This window comes from Equus asinus, chromosome 9 (assembly GCF_041296235.1).
Source record: "Equus asinus isolate D_3611 breed Donkey chromosome 9, EquAss-T2T_v2, whole genome shotgun sequence".
In the NCBI taxonomy this organism is placed as follows: domain Eukaryota; kingdom Metazoa; phylum Chordata; class Mammalia; order Perissodactyla; family Equidae; genus Equus; species Equus asinus.
Window position 1 is genome coordinate 53,936,332 of NC_091798.1, and position 18,754 is coordinate 53,955,085.

Here is an 18,754-nt window from a genome sequence, read left to right on the forward strand (position 1 = left end):
TCCCAGCTTCTAAAGGCCACCTGAGTTCCTTTTCTCGTGACCTCATTTCTCCATCTTCAAAGCCAGCAACAGCAGGTCAAGTCCTTCTGATGTCACATTTCTCCGACCTCAGATAATCCAAGATAATCTCAAGATCCTTAACCTTAATCACACCTATTACATCCCTCAGATTAGGGAGAAGTCCTAGGCAGAGATATACATTTGGGAGTCGTCAGAGTTTGATGTAATATAAAGCCAGAAGACTGGATCTGATCACCGAGGAAAAGAAGTTTATTTAGGGCTCTTTAGATCATAGTAGGGTTTACAGATTTACCATTTTAGCAATGAGAAGCCTTTGCTGCATTTGAAAAGCCTTCCTCTTCCAAATTAAACTTCTCTAGCTCCCAAAGCTGTCCTTCAGAGGACCTAGTTTTCAGGTCTTGCACTACACACCACCTTCTGGATAAAATACAATTTGTCATTGTTCCCCCTAAAATGTTGAATAAAGGATTTAAGGAAATACAGGCATTCCCCCAATTAATGAATGGATTGTGTCCCCAAAATCCACAGTTGAGGTAGTTTAAAATACAGCCCAAATTTTCCCATAGAGTCAGTATAAAAGATAGATTTCAACCCATAAAAATCTGATTTAGCCCACAGTATGCATAAATTATAATACTAGTTCTGGTATTTCACCCACTGGGTCCACAGTACATCACAGTGGTTAAGAGTTCTAGCTGTTCAATCTAACTGCCTGGGTTTGAATCTTGCATCTTCTGTTGCTCTCCTCTGAGGTCCGCTAACATTCCACGATTTGGGCCAAGTTATTTGACCTTTAAACACCTCAGTTTCCTCACCTATAACATGGAGCTTATAATGGTACCTTTCAAAAAGCTTTGTGGGGAGGATTAAACATGATTACCAATGTAAATAATTTACCACATTGTCTGGCATTTAGCAAGAATCCAAACAAGAATGTTACCTACTAATATCATTATTAACATCTAGTCATTCTACTACTGTTTCTTTAGCAGCACGGAGAAAGGGAGATTTGTTGCTGGTGAGAACAACCCAACTGACTGACCACATGCATCTCTCTCTACAGGAGAGAGGGTACTTCTCTCTCCATCACCAAAGCTGGTCGACCTTGCAGCGCCTCCATTTGGTGGACCTCTGCACTGGCCTCTGTCAATGCCCACTAGGAACCCTGTATTCCTGATGAGGCTTCACCAGCACCTATGACCCAATGGAACCCTGATTTCCCTTGATCTTAGTTTAAGATTCCATACCTGCAACCTGCATTTACCTAAATGTTTTTGGAAGCCACATCTTATTGCTGACTCACAATGCCCTCGGGGACACACAAAATCCCCAGGTCCTCCCCAGGAGCCTTAATTTCCCCATGTAAAATGGAGATGATAACATCTATTTCTTAGGGCTGGTGATGGAGTAAATAAATAAGACAAGGTATATAAAGCACTAAGCACCCAGCCTGGCACATGGTTGGTACTCAACACATTCTAGTATCTTCCTGAGTAACATTGAGTATCTCACAAATCTAAATGAAATCTAGGGCTATTAATAGCCTTCATTTCTCTAGCACACCAGAAGTACTATGATGTGCTATGCTTATTTCTTAAAAAACACATTCTCACAAAAAAATCTATGCAATTCAAGAGATCAAAAACTTTAAAGCATTCTCTATATAGATATACACACACATATATACATATGTATGTAGATAGATATATAGATAGATACAGGTAATTTTTTTAAACAAAAGAGGTGCAAAGGGTAAGCTTGGGTGGCTGAGAATTACTGGTCTCATTCACGATGAATTGGGCTCCTTTCTATTGGCATCGAGAAGATGAGATGTAAGATTCTCCTGTGTTCTCTCAATACTGAATGGATGGTCTTTATTGGACCCCAGAAAGGGAAGGGTGCTTGGGCACAGGCAGTCTGCAATATGCCTGCCAGCTGCAAAGCCCTGCTACTCAGCTCTGAAACATGGGCAGAGAGCAGAAAAGAACAAGCTCTGTGTCCAGAAAAGAATGCAGACCATTCTGTGAACTCTACAATTGAGGATCCTGAAGAGGCAGGCTGCTGTTCCTGTGGAGGGGAAAGAAGGCTTTTCTGTTCTACGACAGGTGTTAGAGGGCATCCATCCACAGTTTTAAAATGCCCACCTACAAGGAGAGAGTAAGCTCTTAAGGACAGTAGAATTCTCAGCCTCCTTTCAAAAGTCAGAATTTTAATTCCTCCTAAGAAAAAGTATTTATCAAGTATTTTACTTTCCTGATATATGCCTGGTTTAAAACTTACGCTGTAAAAATATTGATGATAATATTCCTTTATCCAGATATTTATTGAGCACTTTACTATGTGCCAAGCCCTGAAGTCTATCAGTGAAGTTAAGTGACAGAGAGGTCTGCCCTCATGAAATTTACATTCTAGCGGGGGGAGACAGACAACAATAGACATAAAAAATACGTAAATTACACAGTATGATTTAGAAAGTGATTACTTGTGCGAGGGGGGTGTGTGGAATAGAGCCAGGAAAAAGGAATTGGGCGTGCTGGGGGGAAAGATGCCATTTGAAACAGAATGGTCAGAGGGGCAGAGCAAAGGAGATGGCAATCACAGACTATGAAGCTGTATCACAGAACTTAGTAACAGATTTTATTTATTATCTTAAATTTAAGTTAACCTACTTAAATTGAAAGCCCAGAAATAAAACCACACATCTATGGACAGCTTATCTTTGACAAAGGAGCTGAGGGCACACAATGGAGAAAAGAAAGTCTTTTCAACAAATGGTGCTGGGAAAACTGGAAAGCCACATGTAAAAGAATGAAAATTGACCATTCTTTTTCACCATTCACCAAAATAAACTCAAAATGGATCAAAGACCTAAAGGTGAGACCTGAAACCATAAGGCTTCTGGAAGAAAACGTAGGCAGTACACTCTTTGACATCAGTATTAAAAGGATCTTTTCGGACACCATGCCTTCTCAGAGAAGGGAAACAATAGAAAGAATAAACAAATAGGACTTCATCAGATTAAAGAGCTTCTTCAAGGCAAATGAAAACAGGATTGAAACAAAAAAACAACCCACTAACTGGGAAAAAATATTTGCAAGTCATATATCTGACAAAGGCTTAATATCCTTAATATATAAAGAACTCTCGCAACTCAACCACAAAACATCAAACAACCCAATCAAAAAATGGGCTGGAGACATGAACAGACATTTCTCAAAAGAAGATATACTGATGGCCAATAGGCACATGAAAACATGCTCATCATCGCTGATCATCAGGGAAATGCAAATCAAAACTACACTAAGATATCACCTTACACCTGTTAGAATGACAAAAATATCTAAAACTAATAGCAATAAATGTTGGAGAGGTTGCGGAGAAAAAGGAACCCTCACACACTGCTGGTGGGAATGCAAACTGGTGCAGCCACTATGGAAAACAGTATGGAGATTCCTCAAAAAATTAAAAATAGAACTACCATACGATCCAGCCATCCCACTACTGGGTATTTATCCAAAGAGCTTGAAGTCAGCAATCCCAAAAGTCCTATGCACCCCAATGTTTATTGCAGCACTGTTTACAATAGCCAAGACGTGGAAGCAACCTAAGTGTTCAGCAACAGACGAATGGATAAAGAAGATGTGGTACATATATACAATGGAATACTACTCAGCTGCAAAACAGAACAAAATCATTCCATTTGCAATAACATGGATGGACCTTGAGAGAATTATGTTAAGTGAAATAAGCCAGCGAGAGAAGGATAATCTGTGTATGACTCCACTCATATGAGGAATTTAAAATTACGGACTAAGAACAGTTTAGTGGATACCAGGGGAAAGGTGGGGTGGGGGGTGGGCACAAAGGGTGAAGTGGTGCACCTACAACATGACTGACAAACATTAATGTACAACTGAAATTTCACAAGATTGTAACCTATCAATAACTCAATAAAAAAAAAATTTAAGTTAACCTACTTAAAAAACGCACTGATACACGACTGTTTAAAAACTAAGTCTACCTAATGAAAAATTTACAACTGAATTTCTGTATTTAACCAATTACCACTTTTTCTGAGTCTACATAACACATACCAATGCCAAAGACTCTCAGAGAGAAGTCTGGAGTCTGAGGAGGCCGGGCCTCAGCATGCATCACTGTCATTCTTGATGGAGAATCAGCATTTCTACACCCACATAAGCAGCTGCTAAAGAGGAAACAAAAAGGACATTCCAAGAGCTTCTTGTATTGATTTCTTTTATCCTAAACAAAGAGATTCTCCTAGTTACATGATATATCATAATCACTTAATTTGTCTGACTCCTTTAAAGAAAGAACAATGGATTCAAGAAAAAGTGTTGACTTGCAAAAATATAATCATTTTGCAAGGTTTTTGTTGTTTGTATGGGTCATTTTCCCTTAGTAATATGACATGTGGTCTCTCTAGAGAAAACGAAAATGCGAAACTCTAATTCATGCCATTCGCGAGAGCCAGAGCTGAATCCAAAGCAGCCACAGTCAGAGAACTCTCACACTGCTCCCCAGGGTACGATGAAGCTTTTCTACAAGCCTCACCTCTGGGTCTAACGTTATTAGACATTCACAATTAAACCACCTACATCACCTGGACATGATCGTTTTTTTCTCTCTCTCCCATAGTGTTTCTGCACAGACAGAGCCAGTGCAACTGCCAACTTCCTGCCAGGCGCTTCCCCCCCAGGGTACAACACACAGATTTAAAGGAAACCCTCCAGTGAAGTCCCTTCCTGGACAAACAGTGGTTCCCAAGATGGGGAACTAATACCTCCAGCCACACGATAAGCTCATTCCTTTTCCAAACATTTGCTCTCTGAGCATCCAAGCATTCTCCTCCTCCCACGGCTCTGCCAGGCTACCCTTGTACAAACGAAAATCCTCAAGATCAGTCTAATATGGACACGAAAACATTTCCAGACAGGTGAGCTGCTTGGTCCTCCAAGATAAATATTATGTCCAATTTAAACACAGGTGAGAGTAGGAAAGAAGAGTTATATTCATTTTATTATGTAACTTTTCATGGGATATATCACAAAAGTGAATTAATATGAAAAGATACATATGACAAACAAATAGAACAAAAAATGTACAAGGATGATTATTTCTCAACTTATATATGGACATATACTGATATGAATTATTTGTTCAACACAGTACCAAATTGAAATTGAAACATGACTTTTAAAAGTGAAAAGTATATTTATAATTATAAAAAATTGGAAACAATCTAATATTTAATAGAAGAATAAATGATAGCACATTCATATCACGTCTCAGAAAATTTATTAACACGAAATGGTTTTCTTGATCTTGTTAAAACTTTAAAAAATAAGAGCAGGCTACAGAAAGAGTGCACTGTTTCGTGTTTAAGTAAATAGATGATCATAATAGTGTGTTCATGTATGTACAAAAAATGCTGGGAGCAAAAGATCACTAAAATATGTTGAAGGGATAGATAATGTTTTTTCTTTTTTTCACTTTTCAGGTTCTTTTCCTCCAATTTTTCTGCATTGAAGATGTATATCCCATATCGTTTTCTAAAATTTTGAGTGAAAATGTTTGATAATGAGAAAAAATAAGCTGTAAATCAGATATGCTAGGTTCCAGGTCCCTTTTTGACACTTACTAGCCAGAAAGACAGGAAAGTCATTTTTCAGCTCTACCCCTGTTCATCACCTATAACACGAGGGGGTTGACCAGATGCTTTCTAACATCTCAGCATTTTACTTACATATAACGACTGTGTATCATCTTGTCACATATATTTCTGAGTCCGCTCTAAGGTAGCGAGTGTGCCACATGCACATATTCTGTGCCATGCTTTCCACATTGACCAGGGCAAACAAATGCTAACTCATTCTCAACTAACCACGCACGCTTACCTTAGGTCCAAAATCACTACCTTCAGGATCGGATTAGGTTCAGTTAGCTGTCTTAGACCCTCTTACCAAACAGCAAATTCAGTTGTCAAAGCAGACAACCCTGCTCTCTACTCGACCTATGCTCCCCTCCTCCTCTACCTTGTGTGCAACTTCTGGCTGTGAAACTAGACGGCTCTATCAAACGTAAGCTCCAGGTTAATCTGAGCCAGACAGTGGTTTTCAAAAGGATCAGACCACATGCCCTCTGCTCACTTTTCATGCCTTCTCATCCCACCGGCTTCTTTTTCTTTCCAAAATGCTCACGCCTCTCTCTTCCTTGGCCTGAAAGTGAAGGTGTATAGGCAATAGAGCCTGTATGTGACTATTTACCAGAGTCTTCTATTTTCTGGACATTTCCTCTTGCCTTGGAGGACACATACAACATCCCACTGCCAGAGGCTGCAAGCAAACACTTGCTCTCATTCTCAGGAAGGGATGGACGTGGCCCACAGTTCGCTATTAAAAGGATTCAGGTAGGAGATCTGTGCTAATGTGAAACACAAAATCAAGCCCTTTTAAAGGCATTTTTTTTAAGTTGCTATAACCTTGTGCCTCCATCGTATCAGTAGGGTTTGTTGGGTCCTGATGCATGTGAACCGTGTAGCCAGAGTCTGGTACCAGGAGGAAGCTGGCACATCAGCAGGCTACTTGGCCCTCTCCTGGGGGCCCCTCTACTGTGCAAAAACACTGTCCGTTTGACAGGTGAAGAAGAGGGCTCAGTTGTGTTTTGTTTTGCCTTCTTAGTTAACATTATTATCTCTCAGTTTTAATTATTTTCCTAATATCTAAACAGCCCTGTGTTAATCTACTATGGAGATCTCTTTAATATGCTTTCTGAAATACAATAAAACTAACACGACTAAATTTTCTGGCCATGAGGTCAAAACACTACACCAAACACCACAGAAGCAAGTCACATGAAGCCCTCCCGCCATGTTCCTGTTCAGGGTTCTTTCCGATGGCAGGATATGACCCCCAAATGAGTTTTGTACTGCTTTGAATTCAAAGATATTCCCACTTTGTTAACACAATTCTTCATTTTTTACTTCTTTGTTAGTACCAAGAAAAGAAATTCCAGGCTGTAAAAGATTCAAATGACTTGTATCTAAATCAGACCTGGACTCTCTCCTCTCCACACGCCGATTTACATGAAATCTCTTAGAGTTTCTCTGCCTCTATAAAATGCGGGTGCCACTGCCCATCAGGCCCAGGTTTGCCTCTTTGCACAAACAGTCCAAAACAGTCTTCCTGATCTGTTTCAACTTGAAGTGTTGTCAATATATGGATTGTCTTGCTTTCTAATTCAGTGAAAAATCTAGTTTTCCATTAGTCTCTGCCTTTCTAATTTTCGATACAGCTTTACCAAATGTAATTATTAAAGGCAGATTCAAGAAAGCAATTACTGAGCTACTGGTTTGTATCTCTGAAGTCTTAATAAGAGGCAAAAAGTTGTAATTCCTCTAAGAGTATAAAATAAATTTTTCTTAGATTAGACACATGCACCCTTGAATTTGTATATGGGGAGACATATTTAAAACAGTATATAAAGCATCCTTTCTTAAAACACAAGTTTTAGCCCTCATTTAAACTTTTTTCAAAGGCAATTGTGTATCTAGTAAGGAGTAGGAAAGGGCATTTCAGAAAGGGCACATTCTGCTCTTTCTCCAGGACTCCCTGACTTTGGTAAACCACTTAACTTCCCTGGATCTCCTTCTTCCCACCATCTGTAAATATGTGAAAATGTTAACCTAGATGACCACCAAGCACTCCTTCAACTCGAAAGGTCTATGAAATATTTAGTAAATTCCTAACCTCTGCTAGGCTCAGTCCTATACACAGAATGGAGGTTCCCAGGCTTAAAAATTAGTAAAGAAAAATATAATTAATATTAATAAAATAGTTAATATAAAGCAATATATAAAGCACTAACCCAATGATGTAAACCAAATTATCTTTCTAAAATGTTCTGAGGAATAGCTGTTCATACAAATGGGGGACAGAACTTCTTCGATAGGCAAATAGTGGAGTATTCATGATGTCGTCGCTTAACACTGGTCTTCGGCAAACAACAAATTCTGTGAATGGAGCCACTGCCCCCAAACCAAAATGCCTTGGAAACACTGAGGAGTCGTGTAGCAATCATTTAATCATCCTTATCTCAGTATTGTGATGCTATTTAACAACTCATGTGAGGCACAAGGAGCAAGTTGCTGTCATTATTTTACAGATGAGAAGACTGAGGATCAGAAAAGTAAACGGCTTTTCAAAAGCCTCAGAGCTAATCAGCAGCCTGTCCTCCAGAATATGATCATGAGCAGCCTTTCTGCAAAATTAATTGTTGAATAAGGCCATAGAAGCCCTTGTCCTTGTGATTTTTCACTCTTGGTGTGTCAGCACCATTCAAAATAGTGCCAATTATTTACCTTGAACACCATAAAGCTACAGCAACTACTCCAATTCTATCTTATGTTAATTTAGCTGATATGCAAAGAGCTCACCTTCGTGATTTCTAGAATCTGTGCCAATGGATTTTGGACAAGGTTCTGACAGCAAGGCCTCAAAATTTACAATGACCATCATCACTACCACCATTATCTGAGGTCTATCTGCATCTGCAGTGGATTTCTTCAAATCCTCCTTCAGGAAAGTCTGACATCCAAATTTGAAACAAAAGGGGAAAAAAATTAAAAAAAGAAACAAGCAAGCAAACAACACACTTATTCCTTTACTTCTACAATGAAGTGAAAATCTGTATACTAGGTCCATACTGATTCACCCTTCTAAAAGTGTTCTGTGCTCAGTCTGGATGCCACATTTTAAGAACATCATTGTCACTCACGAGATAGAGTCTTTTCCGTGGAGAAGCCACAGCAGGACCAGAGGTCTTTCCCTTTGGCATTTGAGGAGCAAGGAGAGATGTTTACCTGGGGGGAGCAGTCTTTAAGTTTTTACAGAGCAAATGAGTAAAGAGAGCGCGGTGAAGTTTTGTTGATCCCAATAACAAAATTAAGGCTAGCTAGTAAATTTTCTATACAGTCTAGAGCTGAGAAAAAGGATCATGACTTTGAGTTTGCCATGCTAGCATAATGAGCCCACATCCCAAATCACTCACCAGATAAGGCTGAACTGACAGTTTCCAGGCGGCTTATGTGAGAAGGATTACTGTTCAACCCAGTTTCTGGTCAGAGATTGTATTTTGGGAAAACAGATGGCACGCCACTGTTAAGTAAACAGCCTCTTTCTTTAAAGTGAGTCAATAAGGGCAGGGGTGTCATTAAGCCATAGAAATAGCTAACATAGAATTTGAGATGCAGAATGTTACAGATAAAGGCCCCAGATCGACTACTCAAAGAAAAAACATTTTACAAGGGAGCAGCAAGATCGAGACTCAAATAAAAGTTTCTAAAATACAAAAGCACAAATAATTATAACCACAAAATCTGAAACAGTCACTTTAAAGAATTAAGAAAAGTGGGTAAACATTCAGTTTCTAGCTTTGAAAACACTAAGAGAACAAAGCAGGGCTCAGGTGATGAAGCTAGGAGGTAGCACAGGGAATGCACCAGAAGGAATCAACTCCACAGAGGAGCTGGAAACAAAAAACAGAGATCCAGGTCTCCTTGGAAACAAAGTCAGGAGCACATTTTCGTCATGCAATCAGAATGAGCAAGTCACATGTGTGGACACAGACTACTAATAAAGAAACAAAAACCAGATACAGTGGAAAGTGCTGTGGGTTTTGTCTTAATTCTGATATTAAGTAGCCACACTATCCTGGATAAATCATTTACTCTCACTTCTGGTTCCAGTCACTTTATTTATTTATTCAGTAAAAATGTATTGATTACTTCAATGTGTAAACAGGTGCTAGATGCTGGGAATACAGTGAACCACCAGTAGAATGCAGACTCTGATAAATGCTCCAGGAAAGGACAGACTGCTGAGAGAGCCTGAAAGAGGACAGTCCAGTCAGGTCTAAGCTGATGTGAAGGTGATGAAGAAACTGAGACTTGTTGCCTAAGGGGGAGTTGAGGGTGGAGGAGGACAAGGTCCAGGGGGAAGTTAGTTTAACAAAAGAAACAGATTCACTTGTGGCACTAAGATTGTGAGACTGGAGCTCAGTGAGGAGAAAGGATCAAGAATAGCCACTTAGGGAGCCACCCTGTGCCATAGTGGTTAACTTTGGTATGCTCCAGGTTCAAAGGATCAGATTCCAGGCGCAGACATACACCACTCATCAGCCATGCTGTGGAGGCATCCCACATACAAAATAGAGGAAGACTGGCACAGATGTTAGTTCAGGGCAAATCTTCCTCAGCAAAAAAAAAAGAAAAAGAAATAGCCACTTAGATAGGCAGGAGGCAGACCACACTGGGCCCTAACTTGAGCCATGCTAAGGATTGACTGGCCTTTACCAAATGACCACTGAGAAACCACTCAATGACTGTAAACAGGAGCTGATTTGGTCAGATGTGCAGAAAAATCTTTCTGACTGCAAAATAATGAATTCTAAAGAGTTTAGAGTAGATAGGAAAGAGTACAAAGTTATTCAAGTCTTCTCCAAAGTTTTGCTCTACATCAAAAAGTACATGTTCCTTAGGTTTGCCTTTAAGCATTTTATAATTATACTATATCAATTTAAAAATGAACTCAGTCATGGGGCTGGCCCCGTGGCCGAGTAGTTAAGTTCGCGCGCTCCGCTGCAGGTGGCCCAGTGTTTTGCTGGTTCGAATCCCGGGCGCAGACATGGCACTGCTCATCAAACCACGCTGAGGCAGCGTCCCACATGCCACAACTAGGTGGACCCACAACGAAGAATATACAACTATGTACTGGGGGGCTTTGGGGAGAAAAAGGAAAAAAATTTTAAAAAAAAGAACTCAGTCATATAATAATGATAAAACTGGGCCTCTACAAGTTTAAAAAATGGGGCCGGCCCTGTGGCCGAGTGGTTAAGTTCACGCACTCCGCTTCAGCAGCCCAGGGTTTTGCTGGTTTGGATCCTGGGCATGGACCTAGCACCGCTCATCAGGCCATGCTGAGGAAAGTCACTGGGACCTTTTAAGAACTCACTCCTCAAAGGCTGTTCTCCCTTCGTCATCTGTGCAAGACGGAAGATTAGTATGTCTGCTCTGCTGGTGGAGATGACAGAGAACACCACCATAGGTCCGTGGGCACTGGCTGAGGAAGGGACAGAGAGGGGACTAGGGGTCCTCCACCTCCCCCACAACGTGTGGAGCCCCCTCTAGGGCAGTGAAGGCAGTACAACTCAGCAGTACGCAGGTGTTCCCAGAGGAAACAAATCAAGAAAGAGTGGGGGTGGGGGAGTGGGACAGGGGAGGAGACAGACAGGAGGTACTACGAGGGCTGGCCTAAGGGGAAGAGCACAGGCAGAAGGCATCCACAGGGCTCTATCAGTGCTGGACCAAGGGTTACGTCAGCAGCCCACTTAGGTGAAACGGAAAGGAGAACAAAGTAAATGGATACAGGAATACCAGAGTCACCACTGAGGTAAGACCATTGAGAAAACAGAATTTCGAAAGACAAGTAGAACTTTTGGGGTTATCCTATACAGGATACTGCAGGGGAGAACTTTGAGGTCCCCAGATTAACCCTACATGCTAAGTATCTGATGATAGGCATCCACATAGGATGGACCATGATCTACAATCTCCAGGTTAATGTTCATCAGGATGAGACAATACATTCTATTTATGACTAAGATTACATGTTACAATGATCAGCTTTGGGTTCCAGTCAAAATTATGTAATGATTAGGCTGGTGACATGAATCTGAAGTATAAGAAGGAAGTACCAACCAAGGGCCTGGTCTCTACCCAGCACATGACTGGGCGAGGTGACAAGAGCATGTAGGAGCGTATGTATCTGTAGCCTAGTCATGCACTGTGGGAGGAGCTTGAGGTCAGAGAAGGTACTTAAGCCAGTCTTAAGAAAGGGGATGAGTGGGGAAGAGACTGACAATATCCAAAGCACAGTTTTCTACTATCCACTAGCAGCATTCCCTCCCAGCTGCACCTCAATCTGATTAAAGGGAGAGATGGTCAGACACCACCCACTCTGTCTCCATTCTCAACAAAGACACCCGCTACCTAAATTCCTTCTTCCACTCTCTCATTCATCAAAGCCTGTCTGCCCTCAGACTGGGACTTGGATGAGCAGTGGGGATAGCCCTAATTTTAAACCCATCCCTATACTCTTACAACCTTGATCCTGAAGTGAAAAGAAAAAAAATTCAAAAGTAAAAGTGAAAACAAAAGAGAGTGGAGATGTGGTGGTCAGAGGAGCAGCCTGGGCTGTAGCCCAGGAGATTAGCCTAAAAGAGGGGAGGTCTCAAGACATATAGACACAAGGCAAAGAGTACCCCAAATCCTGAGCATCACAATAATAGGATTAAAGTTCTAACACAACTGTGTCCTACAGTGGATTTTTTAAATTAAGTTTCGTTGTCAAAGTAAACCTTATCTCTCGTGATTTTCTTAACTCCCTAATCTTCTCTCTTTACAGCTGTTACTCCTAATAGTAAAGTGATGGTTCACTATTTATAGAATAAACTGATATCTTTCTGCCTTGAACCCACAAGCTCTCAATCCACTCTGGCTTCAATGCTGCATTCCTCATTAGTGAAAAGCATGCACCAGAAAGAATTATTCCATTAGGTAGTTTGAAAAAGATAACCACACCAATGTACTGTAATCTTGACATTACTGCAGGGTCTGCCTCTCAAAATGAAGCCATTCTTCAGCAAGAATGTATTAAGTACTTTTGTAGGCCAGGCTCCGAGCTGGCGTACAGTAGGCCATAAAAGAGACACGGAACTCCGGGAAGAGATGAAGATGAACCAAGAGTAAGTACATGATTATGACTGAAATAGGAACTAGAAGGAAATGCAGATGGTGCCAAAGTCATCTTAATGGGGAAACCTGGCTTAGTCTGAGCAATGAAGGACCACCCTAGAGATTTAACACTGCACGCTACTCTTGACAGGCTAAGGCAACTGTCCTCACGGTACACACATGCCCCTGTTTACAGCTCTCTCTACTCTGATACCCACACCCTGGGCTTATCTTTGGAGATCAAAAACCTGGGTTCAAATTCCAGCTTTACCACTTACTGGCTGTGTCCCCCAACAGTAAGTTATTTAAACGCACTGGGCATCAGTTTATTCATCCGTTAAATGAAGATAATACTACTTTCTCTGTAAGGACTTAAATAAAATTAAATATTTACAAGGCAAATAGTATGGAGCCTAAAATATAGTTAGCACTCAACAAATAATAGGTAGTATTTTCACGACTTAAGTGTCCCTAAATTTTAGTCAATGACATGAAAATCATTTAAATCAGTATTTAATGACCCCTCACTCTAATATATCCGAATGCCTTTTTCTAGCTTTGGTAATGAAGAATCTAACCAGAGTGTGCTTGGAATAGGTGTCCTGTGTTACTATGGTAACTACCATTACCTGTTATTTCTTTTTGAGTATTTAAAACAATTTCATATGTGAAACAAATGCCTTTTTATAATTCACTATTGTGAATAGGTAATACATCCATATGGTTTAAAAAAATGGGGAGGGATATGAACAGATAAAGAGTGAAAAGTCTCCCTCGAAACCCAGACCACGCTGTGACCATGTCACCCCCGCACTCCCTCCTCGGGCCTCACTGTCCACAGACCCTCTCGGCCTTGCTATGTGCACATCTGATGTCAGTCTTATGTCCTTCCCTCCTACACAAACGGCAGCACATTATACACAGTTCTAGCTCCTGCTTTTTCACTTCACAGTGGACCTTGGCAATCTTCCCACATGAGGATATAAACACTGTCCTTTCCCTCCTTTTATTGCTACATAATATTCTATTGCACGGATACTGTTATAATAAAGGTCTTTTTGGCTACATCTCTTTCTGGACGGACACAAACTTTCTTAATTATAGTTTTGGAGGTAGATGTAGAGAAAATGTGTGGAAATATCATATTTTCATTTGCCTTAATTGTTCTTAGTCAAAAACTTACAGCAACTAATTATTTTTGGTATACTTTACATAAACAATCTACACAACCACTATGCTACAGTTTACAATAATAACTTCTCCCTTAAATTATTTTCAAACATCTGTTCTATATTTTACACGTAGCAGGATCATGTTCCTCCGTGTTTATACGGGAAGAGCGCCGACTGCTACAGTATCCAATCAGTTACCCCAAGGAGATGTCAGCTGTCAACCATGTCTCTTGCAGCGATTTCCCTCTCCTCTCTCCCTTCCCACTCTGGGTGAGCTGTCAAGTTTCTAGTTTCTGACGTGCATTTACATCACTCAATGACATCTGACAGCAGTGAAAGGCCACAGAAAACTGCTTATTGATCAGAGCAAAACTAGTTGACGGAACAGATGAGGTTGTATCACAGAAATGCAGCCACATTCAGGTGATGACATTTTGCTCCCCGTACACAAGAGCTTAATGGAATACAACTTCATTATATCATGCCACTTGTGCTTACAGCACCAAATCCAGCTCCTGACTGTTTTGTCTATGTGGTGATGAGGACAATCTATTTGTGCTGGTATCAATGTATTGCTAACCTGATTTGCTCATGAACATTTGCAAACTACTTGTGAATCTGTCCTGACAAATACACCAAGAGACACTGAAATCTCAATCTTACGAAAATCTAATTGTGCTGTCCTTTAAAAAAGAAAAGTAGAATTACCACTTAGCGAGCCATAACTGCTCAGTTTAAAACTTTTATACCAGTGTGTTGAGAAGTTTAAGTGGGCATTTCTTGGATTCTTGTGACATTGTCAGGAAAACAAACAAAAATTAGTAACTCGAGATACACTCAAAATTTACTTACAAATGGGAGAATTTAGTCATTTCTAAGAACTAAAATGAAAGAAAGATTAAGGTTCTCTGCATACAAATTGTTCCTTTCAGTTTCAAAGATAACAACTTTAACCGCTTCCCATTCCCACTGCCCACGCAGATAGATAACTGTAAAGTTATAACTCAGTGTGTGTCTGGAGCAGGAATCACTAAGCCAGACTCCTAATATTTTGCCACATAACTCCTCAAACATAAGAAAAGGAAAAGGCAGCAAAAGGCAGCAAATGAAACAGAATTACCAGCCCTCCAGGACTCCTCAGTGAAAAAAAAGCTAAAACTTTACCATGAGGGCTGTCTGGCTTTTATCTTCTCCCTTTAAATCCTCCCTTGAGACGGGAGTATTCTCCCAAATTATGCATTCTCATACCACCTTCGCAACCTGGCCACATGTGCATCCTATTTGGACTTATTTTTCTTTAAACAGTCTTTTTACTTTAATAAAGAAAACTTTAAGGCAAGTATGAAAAGAAATGCTCACTTTTAAATTATGTTTCTTGCTGAAGGTTCTGAGCCTGCTGCTCTCTCTTAGAAAGAGAGATTAGCAAAGTAAAGCCAAGTTAAAACTTTTGGAGAATTTCTTAGGGGAGTGAGGGAAATGGCACAGGATTAAAAGATAAGTGAGAAGGAATAACTTTCTCCCTTGTGAATCAACATGATTTAAGGGGTAAGCACCAGTGAAATCATGTGCTTTGGCACTGGTGGCCTGTGTCCAAACCCAGGGAATGCAGGCACAGTACACTGTGCACAGAACACATGGTACACTGACGGAGCTGGCTGCCACGGTTCGAATCCTGTCCCTCCCACTTACTGTGTGACCCCCACCAAGTTATTTAACCTCTGCATGCCTCACTTGCCTCTCGTCTGTAAAAGGAGATATTAACAGCATGTGACCTCAAAGAATTGCTCTGAGGAGTAAATGAGATTATGTGTGTAAAGTGTTTAGCAAAGTATCCAACACCCAGAAATGTCTAATAAATGTTGAGTTATTATTATTCATTTCTTCCCATCTGCTTATGGAGAGCTTCAGTTAAAAAAAAATAAAAAGGATAGAGGACAGAAGAAACTCAAGGCAGGGGGTACATGAAGAAAAGAAAGAAATGGAGAGAAACGGAAAGAAAAACCCACGGGTTAACAAGGGAAAAAATGAAGTCTGAGCAAGAATAGGGTTTTCAGACCCACTTCAGCAGCCTCCTTGCTGGGAAAGCTGTCCTTCCACATCTCAGCCCAGTTCTGTTTCTTTTTTGTTTTTTCAGGCAAAGACCACAGCTCTCCTCTGGGCTCTAATAACAGCTTGTTCAAGCTCGGTGATCTACTTTACGTGTGGGCCTCCCCCTCAGACCTGAGGCTTCTTGAAGACAGAGGCTAGGTCTCCCCTGGGTGTCCTCAGGGCCCAGCACAGTGCCCCACCCAGCACGCACCAGGTGCAGTTGCTCAGTGAACACACCCTGACCACTCTCCCTAAGGAAGGCCATGCCAGCACCGGCCAGGCCTCCCGGGGGAGGTTTACGCACATCTGAACACGGGATTTTCTGGTGAAGCTTCCGACTTTTTATTTATAGCACCAGCGTGCATAATGAAAAAAAGTTAACAGAAAAGCACAAAAGTGGTAAGTGTACTTCAAACACATTAGATTTTTCAAGAAATACTATAAGTTTTGCCATTTTACAGATCACACCATACAAAATGCTTCAGCTTCATTTTTTTGGATTTTGAGATCACTAGAATAAAATTTCTTTTTCAACCACCCTGACCAAAATGTATGCCTGAGGGCCCTTGTAAACTCAGTGCTTCTGAACCACAGGCCACATGTTATTTTCCAAATACTTTTTCTTTTATAGGTTTTCTATTTGGGCCTAACTGGAAGCAAAAAGTTAGTTCAAATCAGACCCACTCTGCTGTATTCACAATTAATAAGGCACATGACAGTGGTTAAATTTGTAATCTTGTAAGGTGCGTGATGGCAGACAATAATAAGCACGGCAGCGCGGAGGAACCCAGAGCGAGCCAGGTGCAGGGTGGGAAGTGGAGAGAGTAACCACGCACTCCCGCTGTCCCCAGACAGCCCAGGTTTACCGCTGTTATCCCAGCGCAATGATCAATACCACCACCTTTTTCTTTAAAAGTATGTCAGTATGGATGATAAGTTAGGTAGCCACTCTAAGAATGCAGAGGAACAGTCCACTCCATGCAGGTTCTGCGGTCTTAGAGCTCTTTGTATACACCTACCATGTTTGTGGTTCATTGTTTCATATGTATGTGTTTTGATAGACATAGCCTCCACCTCACTCTTAGCTGTTATTCTAATTCTGTCTCCAGTACCTAATTGAGTCCTTGCCACAGAGTAGGTACTTAATTGTGGTTGAATGATTAATCCTGAGACATTCACAACTCAATGGACTAGACTATAACTGATGGGAGTGAGTTTAACAAGGAAGATAGTGAGTGGTCAGATAAAATTCATTTAAATTTGAATTCTTAAGTAATGTCCTTGAATCTGAAAGCCAAAATTACACAGGTAATTTTACAGACAGGAGTAATATCTGAGTTGGAAAGTGAGAAGGACCTGAAACTTGTGTTCAGAAAATGTGGGCAGATCTCCAAACGGGCGTTCCCAGGAGCAAGCTGCGATGCTTTATCATGAAGACCTTTGGAGGCAGTTAACCAGGAGTACCTGTATTTACCAAACCTCCTGGATGAGTGGCTGAGATGGCCACCCCCAATCAACACAGTGAAGGTCAAGACTCACAGGCTTCTCATGGGTGGTGGGAGCTCTCACGTGCACTGTCAGAACGAACCAACTGTCAGGAACCAACCTTCCCACACAACTCTTCCCACCTCCCAGTCTCCCACTTCCCTCCACTCTCCACCCCTTGCTGATAACCTCAGGATGAAATCAGGATCCTTACCTACCACCCCAAAAAACAGCTTCAAATCAAATATGCCTACTTTACGCTTTCACATCCACATAGCCGGAATGTGGGTTATAAATACACAGTATGTTCTAACGTATACTTCCACTGAGGACATTAAGATCTTGGAAGAACTTTTCCGAACTGAAATATCTATGTTCTCACACACTTACTTAAACGACTCCTGGGAGCTAACACCTACATCAGACCCTTAGAAGCCGACTGTGGCAGCTCTTGACTGGGTAGATGCCCAACGGCCGCTCTGAGCACGCCCGGAGCACCAGGTTGTCTTCTTCCACATAGGCACACTCAAAGTCAAAAGAAAAACGAATTTTATTATCAATGAATAACATGTGGCTTCCTTAGCTGTGTTCCCTTGGTCACAGAGTTCATTTTTCTTTCTTTTTTTTAAAGATTGGCCTTGAGTTAATATCTGCTGCCAATCTTCCTCTTTTTTTTTTTTTTTCTCCCCAAAGCACCCCCAGTACATAGTTGTTTATTCTAGTTGTAGGTCTTTCTAGTTTTGTTACGTGGGGCGCCACCTCAGCATGGCCTGATGAGCGGTGCTAGGTCTGCGCCCAGGACCCGACCCGGTGAAACCCTGGGCCGCCTAAGCGAAGCACATGAACTTAACCACTCGGCCATGGGGCCAGACCCCACAAAGTTCATATTAAACAGCACGTTGAATGGGACAAAATACATGAAGCCAAATTATCTGATCACTATGCAAATTACCAACAATTTAAGTGTCTATAAAATAAAGACAAAAGTGTAACTATAAGACAATTTTGTAAAACCTAGTATATAATTTTAGATTTGAGGAAAAGGCATTTAGACACTTAAAATAATTAAATAAATAATATGTATATATATTTTTTACAAAACTAGACATTCCATTGGGTGACTGCTCTACTTCAACAACTGATTCCCAAGCTTCTCTTGCTCTAATTTTTGAAACTA

At 40.9% G+C, this 18,754-nt stretch overlaps 1 protein-coding gene across 25 annotated transcripts in view; it reads right to left on the reverse strand.

Annotated features, from left to right (window-relative positions):
- SNX24 (sorting nexin 24) overlaps positions 1–18,754 on the reverse strand; it is a 140,949-nt gene that overhangs the window by 77,310 nt on the left and 44,885 nt on the right. For 6 of the 25 annotated variants that reach the window (XM_044780506.2, XM_070517510.1, XM_070517508.1 and 3 more), the window contains one exon: positions 17,968–18,102. The exons of 17 other annotated variants lie outside the window; for them this stretch is intronic. The gene's annotated coding sequence lies outside the window, so the exon portion shown is untranslated. Of the gene's footprint in view, positions 1–4,115; positions 4,224–8,476; positions 8,628–17,967; positions 18,103–18,754 lie in introns of those variants that run through there. 2 more of the 25 variants (XM_070517511.1, XM_070517520.1) reach the window with 2 other exon arrangements.